Source organism: Hippocampus guttulatus, chromosome 20 (assembly GCF_054856545.1).
Source record: "Hippocampus guttulatus isolate MCC_2025c chromosome 20, RoL_Hgut_1.0, whole genome shotgun sequence".
Classification (NCBI taxonomy): Eukaryota; Metazoa; Chordata; class Actinopteri; order Syngnathiformes; family Syngnathidae; genus Hippocampus; species Hippocampus guttulatus.
The window spans coordinates 9,762,193-9,789,715 of record NC_141280.1 but is presented as its reverse complement, the minus strand read 5'-3'; the positions used below and the strand labels follow the sequence as shown (position 1 = coordinate 9,789,715).

At 44.3% G+C, this 27,523-nt stretch overlaps 1 long non-coding RNA gene across 1 annotated transcript in view; it reads right to left on the bottom strand.

Moving 5' to 3' along the window:
• Positions 1 to 22,886, bottom strand: part of LOC147187965 (uncharacterized) — a 33,975-nt gene extending 11,089 nt beyond the window's left edge. The window contains exon 1 of the long non-coding RNA XR_015097645.1: positions 22,830 to 22,886. This is a non-coding gene — a long non-coding RNA (uncharacterized LOC147187965). The remainder of the gene's footprint in view (positions 1 to 22,829) is intronic.
• Between the last annotated feature and the right edge of the window lie 4,637 nt (positions 22,887 to 27,523).

The following is a 27,523-nucleotide window of genomic DNA, read 5'->3' as shown; positions in this document are numbered from 1 at the left end:
ACACCTTCTGCGGGCCCCGTTAATAAATGGCGGTATCCCGTTGGGCTCGTATACACCCGCCCTTGCCGCTGACTTTATCCTTGTTTACACCAAACTCGATATTCTTTTCTTTTTTTTTTAAAGGACTATCGGTCTTGACAAAGAGCAAATTGGAATGCTGACGCGAGTGATTAGCAACACCGTGTTCTATCGGCGCGCTGAGGTTGGAGCTGACAGGAATTCACGAGTGGGTTGCACATAGGAAGGAGGGTGGGGGGGAAAGAAGAAGAAACATTTACCCTCAACCAAGCCCCAGAAGGTATTTATTACCCTCGAGTGCGGCTTGCAGCTTGTTTTAGGGCCTTTTGAGGAAATGTTTTGTTCTTTCGATGCATGATTTAGATCCTGGTGAAAATGCATGAATTGAACATTTTTATGAAATGACATCATCAAAACTCACACAGACTAATGCCATGTTGGAAAAAAAATGTTGCAGAGTGACGTGAAATTGACTGGATGTGTCAATCATGACAAGGGGTCAAACTGCGAGGAACTCCGACTCGGCAAACGGGTTTGAATAATGCCCCAAAAGCTCCTCGCGTTCAGCCTCGTTTGTTCTCCTCGCTACCGGGCAACCGGATCGATATGTGGCTGCACATGCACCTTGCTCCAGTTATTGAAAATGCAAGTGATGGAGATGTGCACTGAAGAGAGATGGATTGCAATGAGGAGCCATTGATTACTCCGTCACGTCTCACTTCAACAGAGGCGGAACAGGGGGGGGAGAAGCGGTCCGTAAGAACAAAGTTAAGGGGGCCAAAATTGACTCTGACAGCTCGGGGAGAGTAAAAAAAAAAAAAAAAAAGAAATAGGAAAAAAAGAAAAGATTTTGCTTGTGAAATGATGCTTCAAGGAGAAAAGTACACAAGACGTGGTTTTACATCTGAGTCTGTGTGTGTGTGTGTGTGTGTGTGTTTGGGTCTTAAGCTCCCCTGGTGCACTGGTGTGCTAATCCTATGAGTGCTTCTTTCAGCTTTTCTCAAGAAACCACAGACAGTGCAAGAGGAGGTTACAACTTGTTGCCAAGTATTGCTGTGGAGAAACACTGCGCCAAATAAACACACACACACACACACACACACACACACACACACACACACACACACACACACACACACACACACACACACACACACACACACACACACACACACGTAGCCTTTCGCCAACTGCAGATGGGTGGAGGTGTCGATCAAGTGGAAAATTCTTTGTCTCCAACACTAGCTTCAAACCGAATAAAAGGGATGAAGGAAAAAAGGAAAACTGCTTTTGACATGAGCACAGCTTTTAAGCGGAAGATAAAGATAAGACGGTGAATCTCGGCTTGTCGATGATGCGAGAGAGACGTGACGGGTTTTGGCAGCTCACGCTCCAATTGTATGGAATCAACAGGGTATGCATCATGGTAAGTAGTAGGCAGCGTGCGTCGTGATCATGAGAAAAGGTGGATGCACTTCGCGGAGGGAATGGCGGACGCATGAATAAAAGCCACTGATGCTCAACTCGAGTCGTGCATTTGTCTTGTTTTTGGTGTTAAATAATTTCAGGTATCACAAAAGCTGTGTATGTTTTTTTTTTAATGAACAAAAGCTCCTTTTCTCCACTTTTTGGCTAGAAACCCGTGTTTTGGGTGAAAGCAACCCATGTTATGATGTCGACTACTAAAAAAAAAACGAAAAGGCTAGGACCTTTTTTCCCACCCTGGTGAAAGAAAATAGTCTACTCTTTCTTTTGATAGATTTGGTGCTTGCTTTGTGACTCAATACAATTTTATGTGGGTCTCGTCCACTATTTTGTCTCTCGCCGACAAATGCGGCAAGCGTAAATAATACGGCCTTCGCTTCGCTAGCCCGTCCATCCTTTCCCGATAGGAATTGCAAGAGGCGGGTGCGCCGGTGCATGACAGGTGCTTTGTACCGGGTACAATAATTAGGAGGGAGGTGTTTATTCAAGTCCAATCACCCGGTCTCGATCCCACTTAAAAACAACGTGAACATGTTGGCGTTGCCGCTTGACCGGAGACGGCGTGTTGGCGTCTTTGCGTCAAGCTAATTTCTGACGTTTGTTTTTTTCTCAGACAATGACTGCAAATAGCGCCTCTTTATATAACAACATTTACTTGCACGAACAGAGCTGACTGCAATAATCGACTACCCCCTATCTGTCACAAGTGGAACTAAACGATTTGTACCGCTGCTCATCAGAACGTTGATACTTCACTCTATTCATTTCTGCACTTGACTAAAACATCACAAAAATGTACGTACTCCACTGTAGTGGAGTACTCAGTGGCTCAATTTGCAATTTGGTGCAGATTTCAGTGAGTGTATATGAAGTAAATATACATGGTTAGCTTTAGCGGGTCACATAAAATGATGCGGTGGGCCGGATCTGGCCCCTGGGTCTTGAGTTTGACACCACACCAGTAACTTCCATGCTAATTCCCGTTAGCCTACGAATTATGTGTTAGCATGATGCTAGCGGGCTTTCGTTGCACGCTTCGGTTCAGCAGTTTGGAGTTGAAAATCTACAAATTTGAATCTCTTTTTGTGTTGTCTGGTTCAATTTGACAAGAAACTTTTCACTCCTCCCCATCCGACGTCGCAACTTTGGCGGCGCTACATTTCTTCCGCAGGTCATTGCAGCGGAAAAACGAGGAGGTCGTTTGAGCGACAACAACAAGGGATGTCAAAGAGACCATTTGGACAATGGTGATAGATCACGGAGCTCTTTGGAGCCACCCATTTCCGCTTACGGTTCATTTGGGAAGGAAATTAGCGGCAAAGGTATGAGTGTATTAGTATTTTGATTCATGAGCCTGTAATCCTCGGGTGATTCACGATGATTAAATCATACACTTGTAGGGTTATTTGAAAAGCTTATGAAGAGCATTATAGCCTAAATCACAACCGCTGCAATTTTTCCCCATGGGATGGCGACAACATTTGACCCTGTGACTGTCTGTAACTTGAAAAGTTCCGGCACTTCTAAACCAAGGTACCGCTGAGTGGACATCAACAGTTGTTGGCAACATTTGTTCCCCAATTAGGGAATTAGAGTGAAGCTGAAGGGACATTGAAGCACTCCAATCTTTTTCATTAGGACTCTAAAGTGCTCTTACCGGAGTGACCAGTGTGTGTGCGTGTGTGTGTTATTTCATTATTTAATCTCAGAAAAGGCGGAGGCGGAAGATTGCAGTGCAGTACTTGTTGATGGTCTTGGTGAGGCTAGATCGGGTCGCGTCCTTGAAGGACTTGCATTGGAATCTCACTTTTCACAATGACATCGAGTCGCTTCGGCGGGCCAAAAGTTACCCGGTGACATGATTGCATTTCAGCCGTTCCTGTTTCAATTCGAATTGGCATTTCAGCAGGCCTCGTCATCTTGCGGTTTACCATTTTGACACTGGAAAAGCCCCCCCCCCCCCCGCAACCCTTGTGAGGATAAAGCGGATCAGAAAATGGATGGATGGAAGGAGCAGCACAATTCCCATTGAATTGAAACAACCAAAAAAAAAAGTACGTCATTACTCATTTAATAAAGTACAGTTAGCTTCAGAGCCAATTGCTTCAAGAGGAACAAGAGCCGAGAAAGTCGTGTTCCCTTTTGTGCCCCCCCCCCCCCCCATCATGATTTCCTGCCGTTTCCATATAAAATCTCACTATTTCGCAGAGGCAAAATAGATCCGCCGGACATGTAAGTGCAATGGTGAGTAACAGCCCATCCTGGGAAGAAGTACGCTGGCTGCTGCCTGATGATGATGATGATGAAGGAAAAGAAGAAGAACGTATTCACAGCCCATTTCCTCCGTACGTGACGAAGGAGAAAAGATGGTCTGGCGTCAAAGTGCAAACCGTGGAAAACGTCACCGCTTCCATGTTTTAATGAGTCGCCAGCCACACGCTCATTTTCCTTTACATGCTTAATAGTGATTGAGTGCTGACACGTCGACCACTCCAGTCCATTAAGCTTGACTCGAATGCACCCCGCAGCGAAATTACACTTACAAGGCATGTCTATCATGAGTAGCCAGGAAAAAAAGAACCCATGGCGAGCTGAAGTGGCAATTCTGGATATTTCCAGAGGTCATTCAAAGAAAATTCAGGCCCCCTGAGGTCATCATGTGAAGGCCCCCCCACCAAAAAAAGTCTCAAGAATCCATGCCCGGAAAGACAAATGAAGTCATGAGGGGGTCCTTGAAAGAAAACTCAGCCCCAAATCCATTTTCTCTTAGCAAGATGAAACCTATTAGGCATGTCTATCGGGAGTAGATAGATAGTCCATAAAACTCAGCCCCCCCACAGACATACACTGTATAGGTTTGACAATAAAAAGCCCATTCCACTTTTGATAGTGTGAAATTTCTCTCCCCACCACGTGTCCCAGCAGACGTTTTGGGCTGGCGCGCGAGCCAGACCTGTAGGTGTGTGTGTGTGTGTGTGTGTGTGTGTGCGTGTGAGACAGCTCTTTTGATTGGCGCTGCAAGCACGATCTGCCTCTCTGAAGGCCACCGATAAGACCCCCCGCGGGCCACGTGACAACCCTGCCGCATATTTGCCGACACTCGAGGCAAGAGTGACACGCGGAGTGGGATTGTATTTGCACACACACACAAAAAAAAAATAAAATAAAAAAACGCTCGGTGGACACAACGGCTCCAATTTTAGGTTCAATTTGCATCGGCGCCCGACCTGCTCGCCTAACGGAGAGCCTGATGAAAGAAGCGCACATACCAGATGGCGACCAATTTTGTGTGCGAATCTTTGAAATGGAAATGGCGCGAGTGGATAAGCTGCCAGGTGCGTCGACAGTGTGAAGGATGGTGGGTGGATAAATATACACTAGGTGGCTTAATGTTGGCGTGTGTGACATCATGAGCCACTTAAGTGCCTCTCTATACATGCAGATTGCATGCAAAGTATTTGCACAAAAGCAACATCAGTAAACGGCTTAACGTTTTTTTTTTTTTTGGGGGGGGGGACAACCTGCTGCACGGATCTGATAACACCACCACCAGCGAGAATAATGCGGGTCACAAAAAAATTTTAAGAAAATAAAGAATGTGTATGGTAAGTGAGTTCAAAAAAGACAAACCAATGAAGGGGAATGGAAAAAAAAAAGATCCATCCATCCCATCCCTTTTCTAATCCGCTTATCCTCACAAGGGTCGCGGGTGTGCAGGAGATTATCCCAGATATCTTCAGGCAATAAGCGGGGGACACCCTGAACCGGTTGACAGCCAATCACAGGGTACACCGAGACGAACAACCATCCGCGCACACTCTCACACCGAGGGACCATTTTGAGTTTTCAATCAGCCTGCCATGCATGTATTTGGAATGTGGGAGGAAACCAGAGTACCCGGAGAAAACCCACGTGGGCACGGGAAGAACATACAAACTCCACACAGGAAGGCCAGAATCGAACCCTGCACTTCTGCACTGTGAGGCCGACGCGCTAACCAGTGGACCACCATGCCCCCCCAAAATAAATAAATAAATATCAAAAATATAATATAGTCATAAAATTAAAAAAATACAGTAAACAATGAATAAAAATGGGAATAAGGCAATTATCCATTTAAATATTAATTAGGTCACTTAAAATACATGCAAATTGAGTCTTGCATTAATTTCTTGATAACTATTTATTTTTATCATGTTTATTTAGTCATGATTTTACATGTACTGCATTAAATGTATGTAATGATTTTACATGTATTTTGAACGTCACATTTTTGAACTAGCACTTTGTCACATTTTTGAACTCAAAGGCATACACAACAACAACAATCCTAAATTATAAAACCACATTAAAATGGAAAAATACCAAATATCTCTAAGATGTGCCGGAAAATGTCAACATTTTTTCAAAATTCACTTCAAAAGAAATGGACTCATTGCCATTGAAATGGCAAGCCTTTTGTGAACGTGATTATTTTCTTATTTATTAAGAAAAACCAGTGTCGATGGCCATTGAGAACAAGTTTCAAATTCTACTTTCGGTTTATTTGCCAATGCAAATCAACATGTCAGCATACGAGCATGCTGTCTCGCATCTCATCTCATGTGTTATCTTTGGTACTGTTATTCCAGCGGCGGCTGGACCTCACACGCTTGAAAGGAGAAGACTCAAGGCGAAAAGCCGCACGCGACATCCACAGCCAACACGCAACAGAAAATGAGAAGCAGCAAGTCAACTGCCGGGTCAGAGTCGTTGTGCCTTTATTGGCTTCGTGCAGCTGCAAGAGTGCTCATATTTGTCCAATAACTCGGGGGTTAGCGGCCAGCGACTTCGCGTCCACTGCACACACCCAAGAAAGCAACGAGGCACACAGAGCCGGCCGGCTCCTTCCCAGGGCCTCAAAAGGAAACGCATGCAACCGCACAAACGAGCATTCACACACTACGGACAATAGAGAGCTGTCAATGGCCTTTCCCATGTGGCACCCGAGGCAAAATTTTGTACTACAGTCACAATCACGCTTCACTGGTGTCCCTCAAAAACACAAAATGCAAAAAAAAAGGCTGAGCAGTAAATACAGTATGTCTTGTAAATTGGACAACAAAGGAGAGTGCTGTTGTTCAAAAGCCTGTCAAATTTGAGTGATTTCAAAAAAAAAGGCCAAGTATGTCAAATGAAGGTTCCAAATTATGAGGAAAAAACAAAATACAAAAACCCAAATCAAAGCCTTCTCGTGACTTCCAGGCGCTGTGGATGTGTGAATGCATTGAGAGCATACCACGCTCACCTGGCAACTGTCAATCAAATATTCCTGCTACGACCTGGGAAAATGGAAGCTACTTCGTCAAGCCGCTTACGCCTACACAGAACGACACATCTGAGATACCAAAATACGCCCACTCTTTAGCCAGTCTCTGTGTGACATGCCCGCACTTGTGGTGAACAACAAGTCACTTTGTGGTCATGTCAGCCGAAGTCCGGGTCAACACGCTCTCTTTGAATTATGATCCCCCCACCCTCCTGCTCTTCTGCCTTTTTACCACAGTTGCGCGTGCACTCATGCCAGACAACAGGGCGCTCTAAAGTAGCCAGGACAAATTGAAGGCCCTCTCGACACACTGGCTGCCATGTTGGACTTTTTTTTTAACCTTCTTTTTGAGACGCGTGTGCACTTATGGCTGTCAACGAGACACTCTAAAATGGCCATGCTATGAAGAAGTCATAATCCACATGCTAGCCGTCAAATTTCTCTCTCTCTCTCTCCCTCTGTGTAATGTGTGGGCACTCGTGGCAGACAACGGGGTGCTCTAAAGTTGCCGCCAGCCAACTAACCAAATGGAAGTGAGATTAAACTAAAGGAAGAAAAATGGTGAAAACAATTCAACGCTCTAACTGCACATTTTGGTACTCCAACGTTCTCTGATCTTCAGACATGTCTAATGTATTTAGAAAAGCCACACCACATTAGCAAACTATCGTTAGCTTATATTTAACAACCAAAAGCAACATGGCCGCCCCGAGACGCCCATCGACGCTCCCCCGTTGGTGGTCAAACGTAAAAACAAAAAAATAATAATTTAAGCGCTCTAGCTAACGAAGGCGGTTGTGGAATCCCTCCGCAGAGGGCCTGCAGACAGGCGACGGGTTCCATGTCGCAGAATTTGTTCATTAACATATAGCATGCTCTTAGATGAATAATGGAAAATAGCAGATGCCCCAGAGGAAATGAAAGTTTAATGTTTACTGTATCTTATTAATCCCCCCCCCCCCACCTTCCCTCTCTCTCTCTTTCTCTCTCTCAACACTTGCCGAGGAGTCGCCCACGCTGAGTGAATCAATTACAAGCGCGGAGAATGCAAAACATATTGGTGTTGAAGCACTGTGTCATCATTAAAATACACAAGCCTCACCGAGAGTGACGGCGCATGCTAATGTAGGTTTTTGTCAAGTCTCCTACGGGTGCCTGAAAGACCGCGACACTTCCACTAGATTATGCTGTTTAGAAGGCGGTCTCAGGCAGAGAAAAAAATAAATAAAAATCGAGTACATTTTGGAACTAATCAGTAAAATTCACTCTACTTCTCCTAATTGTACTAAGACTAGCGCAACCGCCCCCTAACCAAATGCACCCTGCAACCTGATGACATGATAAGCTGTCCACTGTAGTGACCCGTGTCCCTGAGAGGGTGAATGTAATGTCATCTCATTTAAGCTAACGCAGCCTCATTTATCCATCCATCCATTTTCTTATCTGCTTCATCTTCACAAGGGTCGCGGGGTGTGCTGGAGCCTATCCCAGACATCTTCGGGCAGTAAGCGGGGGACACCCCGAACCGGTTGTCACCCAATCGCAGGGCACACAACAAGGACCATCTGTGCCCACACTCACACCTAGGGATAATTTTGAGTGTTCAATCAGCCTGCCATGCATGTTTTTGGAATGTGGGAGGAAACCGGAGTACCCGGAGAAAACCCACGCAGGCCCGGGGAGAACATGCAAACTCCACACAGGAACGCCGGAGCCGGGATTGAACCCACGACCTCTGCACTGTGAGGTCAACACGCTAATCAGTGGACCACTGGGCCACCCTCTATTACACAGGTGTCAAACTCAAGGCCCGGGGGCCAGATTCAGCCCGTCATGTCATTTTATGTGGCCCGCTCAAGCAAATCTAGGGTGTCAACTTTCATGATGCTTACTAAAATCTGTACCGAAATGCCAAATTGTTATGTGTCATAAATAATGTTGAGATTTTGTCATAATTTTGCTACCCTGTTGACACTCACTTGAACAATAATTGAACAAACAACAAATAGTTGACTGATTTCAAAACTAGTAAGCCATCTTTTTTTTGTGTGTGTACACGTAATAATACAGTGTGATGATGAAACATTAACTCCATTTTTGTCATCACGGCCCTCCGAGGGAAGACATAACTCCAAAGTGGCCCGCAACAAAAATGAGTTTGACACCCCTGCTCGATTATGTATTTATTGTATGTATTTATTTTATACTAGATACTAAAAGTCAAGAATACAAAAAATAAATAAAAAAAGAGAATAATTTTTATCCCCTTAAATTGCTTGGATTTGAAATACTATAATTTTGAATTTACTCACCTTCCTGAAGCATGCATTTGATTTTTTTTAATAATAATAATTAGAACAATAACATTGTTTTCATTCCCAATTACTTGGAACGGTTTTGATTTTACATTTTTAGAATGTAAATGTCATGTTAGCTTCATGACCCCAATGTTCCTCATGTAGCGAGTTTCGCTAATGCCTTAGTGGGCGCGGAAGTGATCCAGGCAGCCTCCCAAGCACCACCTCCTTCCGGCTAGCAACGTCCCAGGTCACGGTGTTCCACCCCATCCACCCTCACCCGCCAGGCACAAAACCGGACTTTATCAGGTCGCTGCTCGCTAGTCATGGGAAATTGTTCCACAAAGTTGTGCGACTGTTCTCCTCTTAAGTGCCGTTGAGTTGTTCCCCCCCCCCCCCCCCCAAGTGTTGTACGATGGCACTTGGAGTGTGAAGTGATTAAAGTCTTCCTAGTTCTGTGATTTCCACAGGGAAAGCGGATGTGGGCTTCGGTAATCATCAACGCGAGTGTCAAGGCGCTCTAAACAAGCGCATGTGATGCAGTCCAACACCTGTCTTGCAAAGCTCTTAGCTAGCTAGTGCGGTTTGATTGTCGTCCACCTGCAGTAGCATTCCCCTCAAAAAAGTCTGCACTGTCGCAGGACATCAAATCTTCCACCGCTATTAATAGCCGGCGTCCTCGCACAAATATTGGATGCTCGTCGCTCTCAGGGCCCAGGCAACATTTGCAACAGGATGGTGACTCACACCGCCATCACTTCACCTGATTGCTTGAGTGTTCCCGAAGCACCAAAGCATGTCCATGAGTCAATTTGAATGGCAAAGTTGAGCAAAATAAAAATAAAAATCATTCGATGCAAGCGCTACCCCTGCCCCTCTCTCGTCTCTGGCTTGTCATTTTCCGCCAGTCTCCCAGTTGATTATGTGCGGCTGTGATTTTTATTATTTTTTTTACCCCATCTTGTGTACAATCAGCCTAATTAGCTCCGAGCAAAGTGGCCTGGCACCTTGGTTGCCCTGACAGTCCCTCTTGATTACTGGCAGGGGAGAACAGTGGGATCTAATGGCCTATTTGACGAGGTTTGTGCGCCATGTGTTTGTGTGTGTGTGTGTGTGTGTGTGTGTGTGAGAGTTAGATTTCTATCTTCCAAACGACATATTTTAAAGAACTACAGCAATCATTTGTGACGATATCAAGAAAGTTGTAAAAGCAATACAGTCGAACCATAGCCAGATGCCATAATGGAAATAATGTGAAATCAAATCATTTGTTCAACCCGACCCCCCCCCCCCCCTTCCAAAAAAACTTTTAAAGGCAACTTAGTAAAAAACAAAAACAAAAACTAACTCACCCTCTACCAGCCGTTTTCAAAGCAGAGTTCCCCATGTGGGCAGCCATTTTTGTCATGTCTGTCTGTTTTGTTTTCAACCCCAGGTGGAGTGAAGGGCGTTTCCCTCCAGCAGGACCACCTGCTCTGCAATTACTAATCAAGACCGCCCTGAATTTCAGGACTCTGGCTTCTGCTCCTCTCTGTCGGATTAATAACCCCGCTCGCTGTTTTTGTTGTTTTCTTGATCTCGTTCATAGTCATTTTGCTCTCCGGGTTGTATTATGTAGTCTTGGTATTATGTAGGCTTTTTGATCTTGTAATCATGTAAACTGGACTCTTGTCATTTTGTTGGTATTCTCGTTGTTATTTTACAATGCCTTTTGCAAGCAAGCGCTTTTTGTTTATGCCTTGTTTTTCTTGGCTCCTTGTGACCAGCGATTTCTTTGTCGGTGCGATTTTCGGGAAATAAATGTTTTTGTTATCACAGCTTGTCTGAGCCTGCAGTTTTGAGATCCTAAAACATTTGTTATGGTTTTGAACCGAACAATTCTGACTCCTCTTTCAAGACCCACGGACAATTGTGTTCCGTGACAATTTAAGTCAGAGCAAAAGTAAACTAGAGTTTCCGTAATCAGCAGTAGAAGATGGGTTGATTTCACCCAAAACACTGGTTTCTCATCAAAAAGCAGAGAAAATGAACTTTTTTTTAAATGAAAAAAAGCACCATGTCAAGCAAAGCAGCGATTTGCTTGGGTTTGTACCACATCCAGCTCTAAAACAACAAAAACAAGATGGAGAAAAGCCTTTTGAAACTATAAACCGCGCTCGTCATTCACTCTGTGATCTGCGACATCTTTCTCACGACTGTGACATACGCTTTCTACTCCTGACTATGACAGTGTTTATATCATACATATACAGGTACATTCTCTCTTGTAATTCAGAGGCCTAAACTTGTCTGCCTTCCGGCGATTGTTTTTAATTTAAAATCGCGAGCCTTCGGTGTAGCATCACGTCGTGCGGCAATACGCCAGGCAGCACTAAGCTATCTGCGCTAATCCGACAGTTGAAACAACTCTCTGCTTGCCGCGTGCTGGCGGGCCGGCATGACACACACGCATACACACACCGTCGCAAGAGGCTCCTTCGGTTGCTCGCTCACCGACTCCGAGACGAGTTTGTTGCAAGCGTGTAAATAAGCCCGTGAGTACCGTCCCTGCCGATGAGCTACAGGTCATGCAGAGGACGCAATAAGAACCACAAGAGAACAGATGCAGGCTTTTGGCCTTAAGAAGCTGCGAGGAAGGACGACAGATGAGCAGATGCTCACGCGGAATTCTTAAAAGGCACAAGAGGGGGAACAATTGTGCGTACTCCGTCATTTCTGGGGCTCCGCCTCCAGCACTGATGCCCAAACGGTGCCAGGGCCAGCAAGTTTCATCCACACTTTTGATCTGAAATGTACTTTTAATGAGACGGTGTGTAGTCATTGATATCAAATGATATTTATGTGACAAATGTGAATTATTTCTCAAAGGAGGAATGAGATGAAGCCCAATTCAGTGGGGCTAAAAGCACGAGGGCAGAAAATTGGTGGGGAATTAGGGGCTCTAATAATCGCAACCTCTCTCAACTCGGCCGGGACAAAGAGCTGATCTGGAATGCCGTAATTAGTGGTACACCTTGCATCCATCGCCCGAATAAGCAGTGCAAAAGTCACAAGGCTGAGATCTCTCTCTCATTCAAAACAAAAACGTTCACTATGTATGAATGCGATCCTGTCCCCTTAAATCAAGCCCCATCAAGTTTCGTGACGACAGACTTGGGCACGTCCAGAAAACTCAGATGGGGGTTGCTGTTACTTGCGCTCGGCTGATGGACGGGAGGTGACCAACCAGAGCGTTTGGGCTCTGTATCCTGGGCTCTGATTGGCTCAGCGAGTGGAGCCAACATTCTCTGCATCTCACCTCATAGGGAAGGTTAATAAGGAGTGTGGGGGAAGGTCATAAAGCTTTCAAATAATCATCAATCATCATAAAAAACAACTACAATCGCGACATCATGGATTTTCGTCGATTTTCTGGAATATTACCCCCATGATGAATATGATAAATTGGGGAATGAATGCCTCAGACGAGGGGGAGGACACATCCATCCCTCATCTCTCCTCATTAAAGCGGCCGCAGCACGTTGGCAAGTAATGTATTTAACAGGAGCTGATCATCAAACCTAATTGGCCTCTTCGGCTGAAGGAAGTGGTTGCTAACACTACGACACGTCCCGACGTGCGATCAATCACATGTTCGGTTCAAAGGTCAGGCTCGCACGTCCCAACTGCAGACTTGGGATTGGATCTCAACATCTGTTCGGAAGACGTGCATGGGGATAATAAATCTTCATTTGCAAAAGAAAAAAAACTAATTAGATGTAGTAAAGATATCAAGCTAACTAATTAGGGAAGAGCCACCACCATTGAAAGGGAACGCCGTCGTAAACCAAGAACCCCTTGACGGTGTTGTCAAATCGAGCAGAAAACTGTTCGCATCGCGCAGACTTTTACATTCTATGCACCTTGAAAGTCAAAATGATCTGGAGTTACCTTAAGAAATTTTCGAGGTTCCAGAAGGCTCGATACTCAGTCCACTCTACATAAATATCAAAATGACAAAAAAAATGGATATGTTAGATCAGGGGTAGGCAATTATTTTTTGCATAGGGCCACATGAGAACCAGAAAATATTATGGAGGGCCGGATCAAAAGGGTGAACTAAATTCGACATAATATTAATTGGATTTCTTTATTTAAAAAGCAGTATTTTGCATTTTTTGGCACGTTTTTCAGACTTTAAGAGTACATTATTCCGTTGTATCGAACGGGATTTGCTTGACTTGGCGCTACTGCGGGCTTCCGTATGGTCTCCCCCTTCGTCCCTATGCTCTGTAACTTCAAGTAACTGTGCCACCTGGCGTTGAAATGCCATTGTCATTACAAGTCCAAATGAAATGAATGCAGTCGTTGACATCGAACCTTAATTGTGTACCAACCTTCGGCGGGCCGGATTAAAAAGACCGACGGGCCAGATTTGGCCCACGGGCCGTAGTTTGCCCACCCCTGTGTTAGATGGATACGAAGGGTCTTGGTCAATGAAGAACAGTGCTTAACATACATGTTTTGGGGGGGTTACAAACGGTGCACAATGAGCTCGTTTACACAATTGCATAATCTCCCCGCTGCCCCCCCCCAAAAACAACCAAACGATCCATTACTGCCATACTTGCTGTTTTTAATTAGATTATTTTATATTTAGAGCCGACACTGTTCTTCATTTATATATGTATGGTGATTCTGACTTTACCACCAAGTATGGATCGCCTGCGGCATACTACTTACAAATTCAGGTTACGTTGCCACCATAAAAATGGACCACCACATAGTAACATCAATGCTAAGTGTCCTTGAGCAAGACACTGAACCCTCAGTTGCTCCTGATGCTGCGTCGTCAGTCGGTAAATAAGGGAATAGCGTAAAGCGCTTTGAGTACCAAAAGGTAGAAAAGCGCAATACAAGTGACAGCCCATTTCCCACGGGTGTGGACGGCGTGTTTTATGCGTGTTGGCTTCCGGTGGTGCAAAGCTGCTTGTACACGCCAGTTTGTGTTTCCACTTGGGTGGCAGGAGTAAGAATTTGGTTTCAGGCAATGTTGTTCCCAGATCTGTGCTCACAGGGGGACAAAATCCCCTGTCAGACTTAACTCCCCCCCGCTCCCGCACTCGCACACACAGCTCAAAACAACGTGCCACTGCAATCAGATGAGCACCGGGCGCCGAGCAGCGGACAAGGTTCATTTTCTCAGGGAGGGGAAGAAAGAAATACAGGTTGACAAGGAGAGAAAGGAAGCGGAGGTTATTCCTGTGACGCGCGCCGTCTCTTTAATCCCCGTTTTAATTTCCATCGCCAACACCTCTGTCACCTCGTTCTCACTTATCTCGCCTTCTGTCTTGCCGCATCCGCCTCCCAATCTGCACCTTATCTTCTTCATCTTCTCACCTGGCACTACCACCACCCCCCCCCCCCCCCTCCCCTCCACCCCTTTGCGAGCTCTCTCTCTCTCTGGGCAAGGTTTTATGAGGTTGTGCTTGGGTGTACAGGGGGATCTGTAGCTGTAGCTATAAAGCATTCTTGTGCAAGCACTTCACTCACCGCCACAATAATCAGTACAGGAAGCCAAGGTGCCAGCTTTGTTTTCTTGCTCTTGGTTTCAATGGAGAGTCGAGGTTGGGGAATTTTCCTTGCTCGAAATACGTCATGTGCACAATGATGCCATTGAGAAAGGAGTTCCTCAGGGAAACATTTGAGGTCCCTTCATTTTGCATGGAGGTTGAGCCCTCATGCCTATCAAATACAGTGAGCCCTGCCCAACCCACCAAGTGGGGAAATTACACCAAAGTGAATATTTTGTGAGCCATACAAAGCTGTTTGAGATCCAACTTATGGTCCATGTATCAGTATGCTCTTTGTCCACACCTGTCTCCTGCACGAGTAGATTGACTAGCATGCATGAAGACCACCTTGTCAAATATTCGGGGTCAGCATGGCAAAAAGATAAATAAATAGCGAAAAATGAATAGGGAAAACCTGCAAACGGTTTGAAAGCTTTGGAAATACCAACAGACTCCACGAGATGGCGGCAAAGCACTTTTTTTCTATTAGACAAGGCTCCATTTAGCCTGACAAAAAGAAGATCCTCCCATCACAGCAACAACACAAGATGTCCCAAGATGGCACTAATGCAGTTTTTCTCAAATAGTGGGGCGCGCCCCCCTGGGGGGGGGGGGGGGCGAGGCTCCGTCAAGGGGGGCGCGTTTGACCTCGGGGAACATGCTTTTTTATTTTTTTTAGTCCTAAAATAACGTGCAGTCGCACCTCCACTACATTAGGGGGCAGTGGCGCTCTCATTGGCAGAGTTTGCGCAGGGAGCATTCTAAGGGAGGAAATAAGACGAGGCATATGTAGCACTTGGCTTCACTGTGAGGCAGACGAGGAAAGATCGGTGAGTTTACTGTGTCTAAAAATGTTGGTTGCGGACAGCATGAAGCTAAATAAATTAAAGCGCCACTTCGAGACATTACACCCCAATCACGCTGATAAGTTGCTAGAGTTTTTTTTCCAGTGAAAACGTGCCGAATATTGCCAACAATCATGCCGCTTTGTGACTGCTACTTCAGTAAACTAAAATACAGGTCCCCGGCTACACATTGAGCAGGAGCCGAGAGTTGCTGTGTCCTGCTTCAAGTCTCGCTTCAAAAAGCTGTGCATTGCAAAACGTGCTCATTGTAGCCATTAATCCAGACATCATCTTTGATTTTAAAAAAAAGCACAAATACTTTTATATATTTTTGTTTTGCTGGTTAAAGTTTTTTTTTTTAATATTGTGCTCCTGAGATAATGTTGATTAGTTTGAATGCATTATTAGTTATTGAGTTTATGTCATTTTATTTTTTAGAATCGTATGGTTTGACATGGTCAGTCAAAAAATATTTATTGTTAAATTAAGGATTTAATGTTATTTTAGAATTTCAGATGCACTTTAAATCTTTTCTGTTCCAGTTACTAAAGCTATACTTTGTTGTAAGTTGGTCCGTATTTCTTTCTTTTTTATTCTCTTATACGTTAATAAGGACACAGTGTTATGCAAAGGTGTTCTTTTACAATTTTATAGACAAATGATACTATTTATAGTCGTGCGGGGGGAGGGGGGGCGCGAGATGTTTTCCTCTTCCTCGGGGGGGGGCATGACAGAAAATAATTGAGAACCACTGCACCAATGGAATATTTTATTTTAGACAAAACGGCATATAGGCTACTTTGCAAATGCAGCTGTTCGGGTTAACTCTTGATCCTTCGGGGGTGCGGATGAAAACAGTCGCAGAATTGCGAATGAGACACCCAGGAGACGGATGAAAAAGTAAGGTTGTTAACAAATACCAATTTCCTTCAGCATTGCGCACAAAAATCTTCAGGGTTGTATTCTTGTGACCAGGTCGTGTTACAAAGTGCGCGCAATCGCTCGTTCAGGCTCGACAAGGACAAAAGATAATCGTGGAGAAAAGGGAAGTGCTCTGACCGTGTCAATCCAAACTGAGCATTGTTAGCATTTGTCAAGGTCCTCCCCCCCCCCCCCACCCACTATTCCGCCTTTATATTGATCTTATTCCATTGTGCAAAACAATTCTGTTCTCTACGCTGCGCACATGAAATGAAAGTCGAGGCCGCTGTAATTAAAGTAACGCCATGGAAATGACCTTGCTTGGAGGGAAAAACGTAACATAGAAAAGCCCATAATAGTCATGGCGCTGCATCACCTGATGACTGGCGTACTCGACACAAAAGTCTTCAATGCGTTTCCGTCAGATGTTAAAACTGGACCCACCTGTACTTGCGGCAGCGGAGCGCCAAAAAAGGCTAGCTGCAGCCTATTGCGTTAAAATTGTACAAAAGCATTTGCAAGAATTTGCTGCCGTGCAATAGTCTCCCATTGGAGAATTTGCATGAAAGCAATTATCTGGAGGTTATTCCCCTTAGGATTTTGGCGATCGTGCACGCGTGCCGATTGCAAATGTACCAGTTAGTCAAATCGCCCTTGCGGTGTTTTTCTTTTACCGGTGATGATTAAAAAACAAAACAAAACTGTTGTGCTGATGATAAATCGACCAGTCGGCCGCAGTAAGTTATTTATGGAGCTACTCCGGCAGAGCATCCAGCAGTCGCCCCCCCCCCCCCCCCAAAAAAAACTGCGAGGCTCTTCGTAGGACTAGCGGCAGGTAACAAAGTACAAGTAATTTTGTCAGCATTTCAAAATACTGTATGTTTATCTATTTTTAGATGACCGAGATGAATAGTATGTCATCGAGAAGTTGTTTCGTTCATTTTGTTGTTGTCTGATTTTGTGATACATTTCCTCTCTGGGGCACACAAATGTTTCCCGTTGACTTTTTATTAAAAAACGATAAGCACGCTAGGTTGTCAAATACAAGATAGGACCAAGGTCCTACATGTCAGCTCAGGCTCAGCGGGTTGTAGCACTTGGCATGTCAACTTCCAGTCGAGACAAGCTTGTCAAGGGGCACTGCTGGAATTCCGACTTATTGATTTCAAGTTCATATCTCGAGTTTGTTTATTTCCCTGTAAGGTTTGTGTGATTATTTTCAACACTGAGACGTGTCAGCAAGTGGAAAAGAGGGGAAAAAAGAAGGCTGTGTTGCATGACGGCGTTTCAACTCGATGAGTCCAGACCTCAAGGCAGGTTTGAAGGCGTCCACTTGCAGATCCTTTGCATTGGGGCTGAATTTTTTTAAAAAAAAAAGGGATGGTCTTTGATGTGTCTCCTGCCACAATGGGCCAGTGCGAATCCAGCAAGAAATGGAATCATCAGCTACACAAACAACGAGTTAACAATAAACACGCATCAACATTCTGTCGGCCCTGGGGATTTAATTCCTTGCGCTTTGATTTCGGCTTGCTGTCAGTTCCATTCAGTGTGCTTTTGTTCTTTGCAGTTTTGATCAGCTCTTGTTTGTATTTATGTATATACTGTGTATATTTCAAATATGATCTTAACAGCCTCCTGTGAGGGTTTCTACATGTGAAGGTTATTGTCTTCCGTTTTTTTTTCTTCTTTTTTTTTTTTTTAAACAGCGTTTCACGATAAATAATGATTCCATTGTCCGAAAAGCACCAAACGCACCAAACGTTGCGCTGAAGCTCATGCTCGGCTCATATAATAGATCAAGGTATTAACAACAGAAATGACTCTTACAGGAAGGCTATGTCGGAAATACATGGATAGATGTATGGACATTGACAGGAAAGCCCAGATCTAGTTGGTGCTGATTTATTTATTTGCAACCGCGTTGAAATGATATATATGTATATACTGTATAATAATGTAAAAATCAGTGGACCTAGTATAGACCCTTGGTGAACACCACCGTCTATCTCATTTAACTCTTTTCTGATACAATTTTGAGTTTATTCTAATACATAATGAGACTTTTTTTTCTCTATTTGAAACATTTTTGTTTGTCAAATTTTATGATTGTAATATTGCACATGTACTATTATTATTATTAACACTATGACCATTGTAACGTGACTACATTCTTGGAATTTGAACAAAAAAGTTATGTGATTTTTGAGTCCGATTATTTATCTCCAAAAATGTTCATTTAGGCTACCGGTTTTGGATAGCAACTAAATTGAGATTTGCCTTGACTTCTAAAGCAAATCCTCCCCGCCAAATGATCCTATGTCTGTTGAAAACATGAGGACGGCCATATTTTCGTCTGAATTCTCCTGGAATTTTCCAGTGAGGCAGGGGACTAAGTGACACAAAAAAAAAGAAAAAAAACCCTCACCAAACTCAAAATTGTCCATTCATTCTCCCTCCATGCACTGCTTGTTCATGTTCCTTGGTGTGTAAGTAACAATAAGTGGGCCTTCCGTGGACTCGCACATAATTACCGCTAATCGCGTTGGCATTTACGGCTCAATAAAAGCGTTTGCGTGAGCAACTGACAGATGAGGGGGGAAAAAAAAAGACTCTTGCGCACCCCACAAGATAGGGTGCCTTGTGTGGGTGAGCAGACGTCGTAAGGGGCTGTGGGGGCGGGGTGTAATCGCCACTTGATCTCTGGGGACTGTCAAAAGCGACACCTGGGTTGTACATGAGGAAATAGGAAGAGCCGCTATCTGTACACATTCAAAAATATTTGTTTGTGCCGTATACTGTGTGTGTATATATAAAAAAAAATATATACAGTATATATATATATATACACACACACACACATATATATGACAGCAAAAATCCAATAACTGTGGTAGGCTTTTGATTCTTTGCTAGTGTAAGTGCATCTGCGACTTTAATTAGGTTTTTTGACTGAATCTCCCTCGAACCCAAACAAAATGGGTCGCACTGAGCACACAGTGGTGAGCCAAAGGGAGATGCAAAAATAGTTATTGGGGGGTGGTAAATTTAAGACTGATAAATAATAGAATAGGCAGACTTCAAAAGAAGCTCAGTTTCTTGACAGAGGATACAAATTCCTTTTGGAGGAAGATTAAACGCCCATTAAACGCTTCCTCTAAAAAGATCACAGGACTAAGATGGTGTAATTGTTGCGGTTTTAAAGTCCTCTTTTTGTTGTTGTTGTTTTTAAAAAGGCATCTTAGTCTAAATTGAAGACCTCACTTTCATGATATATGACCACAAGGAGCAGGTCATATGGGGTCGAGATCACATCAGAATTTCTTATTTGTCGTGCTACGGGGGTGTTAGACTTTGGCCTAAGATCCGGAAGTTCAGATAGATCTTAACAGGGGCCTCGGTTTACATTTGAGTTTTGTTCCTTAGGAAGCGGTGTCACCTGTATCGAGCCTTGTTGAACACCAAGATGTATCAACAAGGGTACATTCATATTGCAGCGACGTAATCCAAATTTGAACGCAGTATTAAAATCATAACTAAATAAAATATTTGATTGAAAAACACTTCCAGGCCATACATTCCGTACTAAACAATACTTTCCCAGTATTTTTCTCTCATCTAACCTTTCTTCAACACCTCTATTAAGAACAACTAATTTCTGTAAAGTGGCACGAGTATCGACCCTTGCAGAAGGCCACAAGTTTTCCACTGTTAGGACAGGCAATTTTGATATTGACCTACTGTAAACGAAGATGTCCGTTTCGTAAAAGAAACATGACATGTTTTTGAAGTAATTGCAGCTAACAGGTAGCTCGTTGGTAAAAATTCATTTCGCAGAACGTCTGCCATTTATTGCCTCTGTGGCATTTTTAAGATCTACGAACTGCGTGACATCTTAATGATAACTCATTTTCTGAAATCGGAGTCATTTTTTTTTCCACAGATGCAATGGCATTACAGTAAGTGAATATACTGGAAAAAGACAACCAAAAAAAGAAACATACTGCGACATAGGAGGGGGGGTCACACTGTCCGCGGAGCTAAAATAGAGTAGATTATTATTATTTTTTTCTGTTTCCACAACATACCCGCCTTACCATCCGTTAATCTCCCGGCAGCTGATACTATAGCTGGCTCCTGCAGAGACAGTTTCATTAGATTGCATCGCCATCCCAGCCTGAGTGGGCAGCAAGTTAATGGCTCTGGCATGCAGATATGACGACCGCCAAGCAACGTCATTGCCACGTTTGATAAATTCAAAGCAGCGCGCAACAGAGCTTACTGATCCGCCTTTGAATTTCTCAAATGATTGGGCTTTGTTTTACGTACAGTCACTGCTCATTAAAATTCAACCAATTGCTTGGACAAAGTGCACTTGCTATAAACAGTGGTACCATGTTGTTTAAATACAAAAAAAATAGTGCGTAGTGTTCTTAATAAAATATTTTCATAATATGACTCAATGAGCTGCATTACTCGCCATTTTTGGAGATGATAAAGAATATATGCCTGTGATTATTGTTGTATTGTCTGTAAATGTCTGCTGCTCAATGGCCTCTTGCCCAAAGAGAGCTGGGATGGGCAACTCTGGAGGAAAGTGAGGACCTCTTGTCGAGTGAAATCACTAGATAACAGCGAATTTACAGAGATGGCTACGATTACTTTGTTCTAGCACAGGAGGTTATTGAGACTTATTTTTTTTTGGGTTCTGCGAGAATAGTTTCCATTCATTGCAATTTACAGCAAGTACCAAATATATCAGTTTTGCAACTCAGCTAATGGATGTATGGACATTGTTGAATTAATCTATAAATTATAAATTTATAAAATTAATCAAAAATCTAAAAACTCTATAAATACAGTTGACTTGACTTGACTTAATCTTATGAAAACCCGATGTGCCACAGAAAACAACAAAAAAAATGGAATTAGCGCAAAAAAAAAAATCTTCCAAAGTTTACGTACATCTCTGATTAAAATATTTTGGTGGTGTCCCACATGGCGGTATCCTAAGTCCACAGATTTTTGATGTGTATCAATGTGAATTAACTGCTGAACCCATTTTTCAGGAACATTAACAGCTCCAGCGTGCATTCCTTTGTATTTATATGTACGTTTTAAAATGTTCATCGAGTCCCCGTGCAAGATAAGAAAATAGCTTCAGCTCTAGTGCGAAACTGGACTCAATTTAAAAGGAAAAAAAACATGCGTCTCTGGGGTGTTTTTTAATGACAACTTCTTAAAAGCCAGACCTCAGCCCTCATGCACCACTGATCCAGGGATTAAAAGAAAACATACTCGTAATTGTGCATAATTGGTGCCAGAGTCGGCCGGCCTGGTGATGAAGCGGTAGTGTCTTGCCGGCGAGAAGGTCAAGCGCATCTATATGCAAATGGCCGGCCTGCCTGAGAAGACAACTTTGGAGTCCAATTTCACCTTTTGCCTCTTTCTCTTTGACAAGTGAGGAGTTTCTCCTCGTCACACACATCAACTTTAACCTTGTTTCCCCTCACACAGACCTTAGGGGCATACACTGGCTCTTAAAAAAAATGACTAGGGCAGAGGAATAGTCCCCAGTAGCCTCTTTCACTGCCTTCCTGTGACCCAGGTGGAACCAACACGTGCCTTTCAGACTGGCACTGGCCACTGCAGCTTTGTACCTTTATATTAAAAAGAAAAAATGCGACATGACATCATCGCCAGCACACTCACACAGGAGCTGCAGCGGGTGTTTGAGCAATACGCCGGCCATATTATTTTTCGTAAAAAAATAGAAATTGTGCCGCCTTTTGGGAGGGCTTGAATGAATGAATCAACAGCATTTTACTTCATTTCAATTGGGGAAATTAATTTGATACGTGCCCACCCGCATGTGTATACACACACACACACACAAGTTCATACTAGGTCGAGTCAATATTTTGTGTTTAACTAACATTATAGCGCTGCGTGAAACAGGCTGACAAGACAATATTAAAGTCAATATTTCATATATTGAGCATAGCAATGCAGCAAAAAGGCTCTCAAAAGAGGAAATGAAAAGCAAAAGCAAAAGAAACTGAAAAGCACTGTGTCAACATGAAAATTGGGTATGTATGAAATACATCGGCAGTGTTCCAGTATGGGCCTGGAATGACACCGATTTGATGACCACACAAGAAAATGAGTTGGCGCTGAAGCGACATTTGGACAAGATGTCTTTATGACGGGATGAACCAGTTGATGTGGCAAAAGAACAGTTGCAAAGGGTCGCTTCCCTTCTCATTTATATTGACTATAGTGATCTTCAATCAGTGGTCCTTAACCTTGTTTGTGTCTTGGGCCGGTTTCCCGTTCAGCGATATTGGGACGGATCGGCACGGAAACAAAATAACCGCAAAAGATTCAAATGAGTTCGACTCACCGTTATTGTGGAAGGTGGCGATGAGTGCGAGTTGTGGTCAACAAGTCTGTCCTACCTGCAATGGAAAATGGAAGACAATAACGTTGACAGTAATGCAACTTGTCTCTCGTCTGTCATTTTGTTTTGGTCACAGTCATGACAAAAAAAAAAAAAAAAAAGTGCTCAATTGTCTCATTTGCGAGACTGTGCACGCCTATGATGCGGATTGGCCAAAATCGCTTTTGAAATGTTATGTCACCTGTTATGCACCTTTGGCACACCGGTGACTCGTTGGTTGGGGACCAACTGATGGCCCCACTTTGCAAAGACATGAGGAGCCTGGGAGTGAAACAAAATCCTTGCTGCTTTTTTTTTCTTTTTTTTAACCTTACGGCAAAAGACAGCAGTGATGGGACGTATAAATGCACCGGGTACAGTTTCGCATGCGCAAACACGGTCAAGGATACACAAGCACCTTGAAAAAGGGTGACTAAAATGCAGGGGGGGCGGGGGGGACATTCATCAGCGGCCTCGCTTGCACATGCCAGCCGGCGTGTAAAGCAAGCCATTCGGTTCTCTCTCTCTCTTTGGGAATAGCAATAATTAAATCATTGATCACGCAAGGCCAAAGATTGATTTCACGGGCCCACTTTTTCCTTGCCGTGACCAATAAAAACAGTGTGCTACATTTGGACACTTTTTGCTCGGGCAAAGAGAAAAAAATAAAATAAAATAAGCCCTTCGCCACGGACAACCCGCGTAAATCATTAACACTTCAGCCGATTCGAGGAAAGACGCGTCCTTCGGCTCTCCGCGTAAATGGAAAATATTGACTGTTTCCGCGTCGAAACGCCCTGTCAGGAGATTTCAGAGATGAGTTTTTCATACATCATACGCAATTACAAGATAACTGCTGGAAACGTGTAAGACTGAATGATGTACGACTCAATTGTGGACATACAGCATTCAACTGTCTTTTCAGTTTTCCAGATTTGGGGGGGGGGGGGCACGGCAATTACTTTTAATTAATAAAGTCCAACGAGAGAGCCAGTGTGTGGACAAGGGGGTTGCGCTGACTAGGATGCTTTTAGAGCGCCTCGTTGTTGAGGCGTGGAAAAGCCTCGCGACAACCTGTTGAGATATATTGCGGGCATCGGAGGCCTTCAGTGGATACAAATATGGCAGCGCAAAAATGTACTCATATGTTCGCGTAGGACAGACACTCGATGACGTAGCATCCATTTTTCCAGACCGTAGCGTTGGTGTTTGATGGACACTTAAGCAGGGCGTGGTTTCCTCGCGCGCAGCGGAACCGCCCAGAGCATTCTGGAGCGGGACGAACGGCTTGAGTTTCCACTGTATTGAAATTGTTATTATTATTATTATTAATTTTTATATAATTCCAATTTGGCCCCCCCTCACCCCCCAATAGTTGCTGCTGTTCCACAACTATGCGGACCTCTCCTGATCACAAACATCCAATCGTTTGGCACGTTTTTTTTTTCCCCCAGGGGCTTTAACAACGTGAATTTTCTCAGATGTTTTCGTCCTTCAGCTCCTTTCACAACAAGCGTGAATGAAGGGATGTTTTTTTTTTCCCTGAATGAATTCAATAAATCAAATGGTGAAAAATGGAAGGTAGAAGAAATAGCACCCTGTCGAGAGGAGGAGGAAGCTGAGAAGACCCGACTGAAGAAGTCAAGGCTGCAGAAAATTGCAGCCCCACCAACCACCCCCGCGCCCCCCCCGCCTCAACCCTTCCGAGTCCTCCCCCTCCTCATTCAAAGCGCTTGCATGACATCCGGATTATTGACTCGAAATCTCCGCCAGGCTTGAGAAGGCAAGCACAAGGAGAAGGCGGGCAGCAGGAGGAGTGAGAGGGCGGGAGGTGGGAAAGAATGTGTGGTGATGCAAAGGCTGCAAGGCTAGAGAGAGAGAGAGAGAGAGAGAGAGAGAGAGAGAGAGCTCAAGTCAGATGAGAGATGAGGCAACATTTGTTTAACATGGTAGGGAGGGAGGAGGTAAGGGGGGGGGCGGCGTCAAGGGCACACCCGGAAGAAGAGGAACTGCATGAAACTTGCACAAACGTATTGGCACCCCTGGACACCAGTATGAAAGGAAAATGGGAAAAAAATAGGCAGCTAGCTCTATTGAAAAGTCATCAGAACATATGCCAAGTGATGTAAAGATATTTTTAAAACAAATGTATTTGGAAAAAAAAAATCTGAAAGAAAATATGATACGTATGTGTCTGTATACATGCATGTGCCTTTGAGAGGCGGGGCCTGTTATTCATCCACGTGTTGCTCCACCGTTTATCTTCGTAACACTGCCACATAGATGCAATTTGTTAGCCCGTCTATGGAGTTTCCCATTATGCGTTAGCATTAAGCTCGTGACTTTGCCTGGCTGTTAAAAAGAAAAACTGATTCTTTTTGAAGCCTCATTTTTGAAGATTGGATTGGTCTGCCAAAAGTGCTGCTTGTTGTCAAGCGAGTCGCGTTCACTGCCACCACACAGCACTCGTATCTCACATTTGCTGACTTGTGTTATACCGCGGCGCATTTCCATCCGAGAGGCTGCAATCAACATGTAGAAAATCTTGTGAACAAGTAAGATCTCTTAATAATGTCTTCTGGTGGGGAAAAGAACAATGGCTGTCAGATTTCTCAAGCGCCGCGAGAAGCGTGACCTTTACGGCTCGCCGGCGCTTCCGAAACACTTGCCCGTTTCAGCTCATTGTTTCGATGTCGGGCCTGAAATTGCGTTTCATTATTGCAGCTACGCTCGCGCCCAAAACTCTTTTACGGCAAAAAGTGGATGTTTTTCTGAAAAGTTCGCTCGGTTCTCCTGCAAGCGAATTCCGCGCCGCTCGAGTAACAGTCAGGTTGTTGTCTGTCCTGAGCTGCATGAGCAGGACAAAAAAAATAAAAATAAAAAGGACGTATGAAAATGTAATTGCTCCCCTTGGCAGCAGACTGTAGAGATGATTGTTTTACACGGAAGAGAGACAGACGCGCCACGAGGTGTTTATTTCCTCATTTCCTGTCTTATCGCTCGCGTTAATTGAGTTGTGCCGGGGTCACAAATGACACCGGCCGCCACGGCGAGCAAACATTGGACTTGTGTGACCATTATAAATCATTGATTGCGTACTTAAAAAGGGGGGAAAAAACCCCTGAAAAAAAAAGACACTGGGTATTGATCAAGGCTCAATGCCACAGCATGGGGGGGGGGGGTGCGGGGGGTGAGCCCTAACGAAAAGAAATAGTGAAGATTAACTGTAATCCAATTCTGAAAGAGCAGCAACACAACAGCTCAAACAGTAAACAATGCCGAGGATTACCGAAGCATTGTAATTGTCAAGTGCAGGTTGGCGGCGACCCTCCTGGCTCCCTATCGAGACCGCCGCCAATCTATGCCTCCCATGAGCACCGAAGGGACCTAAAGAGCCAGCGCGGGGGTCTCACCCCGCCAGCAAACCTCTTTTCACCGGCGAGGCATCCAACTTGAACAGATGCCAGGTAATACACATATATTTTGGCCATGATTTTCATAAACACCACAGCTGTATCGTGCTAAGTGGCAACAGCTGGCAGAGCGCGAGAATAAATCAGCATCACTTAATGTGATGCATCCCCTTTGTTTGGACAAAAATGAGTTGTGAAAAAAACCTGCGTTTGTTGTTGGAGGACTTCCTGTTATTTGGCGAAAAACAGATGCTGCCGTATTGAAGTTTAACGTGAGGGACTAAATAAATTGCATCTATGAACATGAGCGGGGCAGAAAAGCAGCGTGGAGGTAACGCATGATCACACATGCGCCTCATAAATCCACTCCCTGCACAAAGCTGAGAGGGTAGCTTTGATTAGAGCCACATATTAGGGAGCCCCTAAAGCAGCGCGCTTATGAAATTGCATTGTAAACTCTGCAATTTCTCCACAAAAGGAGACAAGGTAATTCTCCCGACACCGGCTGCCCATTAATTCATCATTGCGTGCTTTGTGTGTCTGATATGAACATAAGTCTCACGATCCGCTTGGCCTCCGAATTCAAACCTCTACATCGCAACTATTGTCACACACGGCGACTAATGAGGACTCGGCAGCCATCGCGGGAAGCTAAGGTCCTCCGCGGGAGTGTTTGATGGAAGATTAGGCTGGCGAGTCACGCAGGGGACGGGGGGGGCGGCACACAAAGACAATGCTCACATGGCTCCACACGCAGGAGCGCGGTTTTGGCGTCTCTGCTGGTAGCTAATGCACCAATGCAATTCGGTCCCTGGAAAAAGAAAATGAAGGACTTGTAACTTTGATGCACCATTAAGAATGCTATTGCCCAATTTGAGTGTTTTTTTTTTTAAATCATCAAATATCTCTCAAACAATGTGAACGTGTCTGCTAAATACGCTGAAACCAAATGCTGCTCAGCTGTCAATCAATTCCCACACAACCCAGGACCGGCAGTGGCTTGGGTTGTGGAACCCGCACCATCTGTGTGAAAGGCAGTCGACCGTTTGCAGTACACTCACACGACTGTCACAATAGCCTTGCTTTACAGTGGGAAACTAGCGGTGGTCCGCAGGGGTCGATACTATGCGCCCTCTACATCAACGTCAAAATGACTTGAACGTTCCAAGTAGCACAAGTATGACACTTAAGACCGTCAGTCGTTGAGACTCGAGAGAGGATAATGACTCCAGAAAATCTTGGAGA